Source organism: Homarus americanus, unplaced genomic scaffold (assembly GCF_018991925.1).
Source record: "Homarus americanus isolate GMGI-L3 unplaced genomic scaffold, GMGI_Hamer_2.0 scaffold32786, whole genome shotgun sequence".
NCBI lineage: Eukaryota > Metazoa > Arthropoda > Malacostraca > Decapoda > Nephropidae > Homarus > Homarus americanus.
Window position 1 is genome coordinate 1724 of NW_024714457.1, and position 5250 is coordinate 6973.

General features: G+C 41.0%; 1 long non-coding RNA gene across 1 annotated transcript; it reads left to right on the plus strand.

Moving 5' to 3' along the window:
* The first annotated feature begins 588 nt into the window (after window positions 1–588).
* Window positions 589–2038, plus strand: LOC121878776. Its single transcript, XR_006091221.1, has 2 exons — window positions 589–759; window positions 920–2038. It is a non-coding gene; the product is annotated as an uncharacterized LOC121878776 (long non-coding RNA).
* The last annotated feature ends 3212 nt before the right edge of the window (window positions 2039–5250 follow it).

The following is a 5250-nucleotide window of genomic DNA, read 5'->3' on the forward strand; positions in this document are numbered from 1 at the left end:
ATGACCAAAATTCAGATAACCTATAGTGAATGATATTCTATGTTATTGTTAAATGTGAATTATTTGTGTATGGGAAATTATATTTTGTATTAATGATTTAGTGTGTGCACCATATCGTGAAACCAATAACCGAAAGTATGTTATTTAAAGAATGTGTAACTACTACAGTATACATGTTTTCTGAATGTTACCGCATAACATGAATCTTGGGGAAGGGGTGTCATGGTCATAATGACATGGCTAGTCTGTCAAAACCTAATAATTCATATTACTCTCCACACCCACAAAACCTGTAAACCTTTTTGAGTCTACCAGTTGAAACAATCGTCTCTAACCACTTCAGGAGATAGTCTTCCGTTATCTATGTCGCATTACCATAGAAACTCAAGTACTGTATACCAAAATTCCGCACAGGATGTTCATGCATTTGAATTGGTAAGAGAATACCCTTGCTTTGCGTCAACTTAGAGATGTCGGCAGCGAGATGGAGGTATCATTGACGTCGGCCCCAGAGATGTTGACCGAGGCTGAAGTCACCCTCTTTTTACATATGAAAATGGTGTAAGGATGTTAATTATGAAATTAATTAACCTGAAGGGAACTGTCAGACCAGGTATCTTTCAGAATCTACTGGATGTAATCGACAGCTCAGGCAGAGCTGTTGGGTGAGTGGAACTCGAAGCTGATCGAGGGAGGAGTAGTGCGGGGCATTGACGCTCTCAGGCATCAGTCCAGCGTCTGAAACTCCTCCACGCACAGGTAATGTCCAGCTCCGTGTTATAGTTTGAATATGCAAGTGATACAGTAACGTAACTGATGTGTATTAAGTGAAGTAATCTCACGCCCTTAGCGTCCTTTTGAAACGTTGACGTTCATGTCGACAAACTCGGTCCAGTGTCTGAAACTCTTCCACCCACAGGTTCCTCTTGGCCAAGAGCCTTGTAGATTGGGACGACCTCCACACTAATTTGGGAGATGGATGAAGGCCAGTGAACTCGGGTAAATTCGTGAACACGAGCGTCAGGAACTAACCACCACCTCTGGGATCCATTCAACTGGTCAGCCGTTCAATGTCCAGTTTGTTGATATCACAGGCAGAGCAAACACTGCCAGCCCCCTTCATTGTTATGGATGAGTCCACTACTCAGTAGGGGTATATGGTGGCTGTTATTCCTCTGAATACACCTGTATGTCTGAGTGTTTGGAGTCGGCAAGAGTAGGTTGACCATCAGTTTGTGTGTGGGCAAAGGTACCATAGTGGTGAAGAGAAGCTACTAATTCTGGTGATGTTAAAGTATTAGTGTTGGTGCTGTAACTGGCATCATTGTCACTTGTAATAGTGCTCAAAGGTGCTATGTAAGAGTATTGTGTGTGTTCTTGTACATGTAAGTGGAAAATGTACCTAAGTTTAACGGTACCAAATAAGTAAAGCCAGGGAGTTGACCCCCATCATTCTCTCCCATTGCTTGATATCGGAATTACAGTGTACCCATGTCATAACCCCCGAGCCACAATACCAAAGATAAGAGGTTATGGAGTAATTTTATGAAATGAAATAACTAGACAAAACTAATGGAGAAAATAAATGAAGGAAGAAATTAAGAGGAAACCAGGTTGAGTTTAAAAGTTATCTTATAAATGGTTTCAGCGATTCGATTGTAATTTACCATGGTACCCAGTTGGGAGGAAGGAATGAGCTAATGTAGGTGTTTTTAACTGTGATTTGTAATAACCATTTCTCTGTGCTGGTATCTAATAAACATTTAACGGTAACGGAGTATTTCAGATTGCTAATACTTTTGTTCCATATTTTTCCAAGGTACAGTAACATTGCACAGTATATGTAATTCTGTACTAATTAATTAGGGACATAATTATTTCAGTAGGTTATGTGTGTGTGTTTATATGCTGCTTTTATTGATATATACATTATATATTCTGTTACTTCTTACCAAAGTTCGAATGTGTTTAGGCCTGTGTAATCACGAATGTGTTAGGCACATGGTACATAACAATAAACGCCTGGAGTAAGACTTGGCATGTGGCTTCTCATTCTCCCATTAAATCATGTAAGATAATACACTGGCTCCGAGGATGGGATTCACAAAGTGTTGAAGTCCTTGAAGAGAGGATAGTGACCACTGAAGGGAAGGCCTGCGTCAGTGGATACATTGGACGAGTGGGGGAGTATGATGCAAACAAGGAGAACTTCACATCATATTGTGAGAGAATGGACGACGGTAGGAGCTAATGTTTATTCTACTCTGCTCCAGACAAACCAAACGACTCCACTTGAGATTGCTGAAAGTTACAAATTTGGCACAAGAGATAGAGGGAAAGATAAATCGGTGATTATATAGTAGCTTTGAAGAAGTTATCCATTCACTGTAACAGAGCTCTTAAGAGACAAGTTTTTGATAGGTCTGAATTATAAAAAATGCAAAATAAGTGAATGAGCACCACGAAATTAACTTTTGAAAAAGCATGTCAGTTGGCTACAAGCATGGAATTAGCAGAGAAAAACACCAGAGAACTTGTTCCCAGTGCCGGTTGTGAAACAGTTGGCAGTAGTGGATCGGTGTGTAAAGTAACTGTGGCTAAAAAGGAAGAATTATGCCACAGAACAAGGAACACATGCTAATTTAAAATGTAAAAGATGCCTAGGCAAACATGAAAGCTTTCAGTGTAAGTTCAAAAATTCAAGATGTTAAAATTGTCAGCGTATTGGACATATTGCTCCTGCCTGTGAGAAAGAAATTACAGCCCCTGCCAGAAGTGATAAAGGTAGATTATATGTCGTCGAAGGTGATGAGAAGGAAATGAAAAACGGTATTCATGAGTGTTAGAAGTTTTGAACCTGATAATGATGTGTCCATGTGTGTACTATTTACACCAGTCATGAAGAGAAAGTTAAACATAGGTATAATGTGAACTAACGCATTAATGGCACAATTGTAACCATGGAAGTGGATACTGCAGCTGATTTCTCTATAATGAGTAGAGAAGCTATTTGTGCATGTGCCTTTAGAAGACTCGGGTATCAAGTTGAGAACCTATACTGGAGAGTATTAGAGTGTGAGGTAAAGTACAAAAATCTGAATTTAAAGTTATGTGAATAGACCAACTATGTTAGATAAGAACCGGTTGTGTGAACTTGCGATGGACTGGAAGGAGATATTTAGTGTTAGAATGTGTAACAGTGTTGCAGGTCTTGAAAAATTGCAGATGAAGCATTCAAGATCCGTTGTGACTGATGTTGAAAGCTACAATTGTATTTACTGTTAGCTTAATTGTCAATATAAGTCAGGGTAGAGTCGGCAGTGAGTATCATTGACGTCGGCCCTAGAGATGCCAGTGATTGTTCACCGAGGCTGAAGTCACCTCTTTTTCATAGTGAAATTGTTGTAAGGATGTTAATTACGAAAGTAATTAATTAACCTGAAGGGAACCGTCAGACCAGGGGTCGAATACTCAAAACAACTCATGAGTTACGTATATTAGCGAGATACAGTACCATATATTGCAGACTCCTTAGTCCCAGTGTTAATATCCGACAAAGGTACAGAGCGGTAAAGGTGATGAGTTGGAACATCCCATCCCTTAGAAAATGATACCCTGACTTACACCACAAAGTTGTGACTGAGGACATCGATATTGTGTGTCTGCAGGAGTCTCTCACACCTAATGGTAAGCCCCCCACCCAGTCTGTCCAATTATGTGTATTATGATCCTAGTTCTACTCACACATGTGTGATGTATGTTAAGAAGTCACTCCCACATGTACCTCTTGTATTCAAAATGACTACCAATCTTCAGTATCCACCTGGGCAACTCCACACTCAACGTGCTAAACGCCTATGCTCCCTGAGATCAGCTTCAGTACACAGATCTCCCAGACTTTTTACACACTGAGCCCACTGTCCTGATGGGTGACCTGAATACTAGACACCAGAAATTAGGTGACTCCACCACTAACACCAATGGTAGGAGACTTATCTCACTTCTCAGCGCATATAAAGATGTTCAAATCATAGGTAATAATGAACACACATCTTTGGCGGGGGTCTAGACAAGTATTGGTTTTAATCTATCCTACACAGCTCATAGCTCTGATGTTGTCACTGATTTTATGTCTGACCACAGCCCAATCCAAGCTAGCATACATGTAGCGAATGACACCCCCACTGGTGGTAAACTCAACAGATGTAGGCGCACAGTCTACCAAAGTTTCCATGACGATCTGATAGATAGGACTTATACATACTTCACCAACAATGCCACCACAAAAAAAAAGGAGAAAACGTGGTCAGCATAATGGGAACAGGCAACAGCAGTGCTATGATGACCCTAAACTGAAAGAAATAATAACTCGGGACTAGTCAGGAGGGTGGGTAAGGGTTACAAACAAATTTGAACACCTCAAATGTTACAATTGTATCAAGCTTCTCTTGCTGCTGTCAGGGAGCGTGTAAACGAACTCGGACAAATGTGGGAGACATGTCAACAGCCTGACCCAACACACATCCCTTAGCAAAGCCTGGAAAGACGAACACAGTCAGGGGTAAAAACAGTAGACATGTCTCCCATCCAAACCCTCTGCAAAAGTCGAATGAGCTAATAACAAAGTGGACTCGTGGGTTTAGCTATGACATGTTACCAGCTAGGACTCGGAGACTCCTTGATGCGAAGTCTGTAGAGAGAAGTAATCTTATTAACTTTATGCTGGGCAAACAGCACGATGAGTGTGATGTTCCATATACTGAGTGGGAGCTTGACGCAGCCCTGGAGAGGACGGAGTCACCTACAACATCGTTAGACTACTGGTATTGGTATTGTACAATATGAGTCATGCCGAGGGCCAACTACCCACATCATGGACCAGGAGTATTGTTGTACCAATACCGAAACCAGGACAGCCTGATGCTTTTCGTCCTATATCACTAACCAGCTGCCTGTGTAAAACTTTTGAGAGGATGGTTCTTGGCAGACTTATATAGAATCGGAGAACACATGTCTCCTTACATATATGGCTTCACCCCTGGTAAAGGTGTACATAATTGCATAACCACATTCCTAATTGTCCATGGTGATGAAAGGCACAGATACACCACATTTCTTGACAGGGCCGGATTCAGGAGTGGGCAAAGTGGGCCTCCACAATCTAAGGGCCCGCGCATATTACAATATTTTATTTATTCGGTTATTCAATTGGATTATTTTCATTTTCATTCTTTAAAATCCATGTTTATC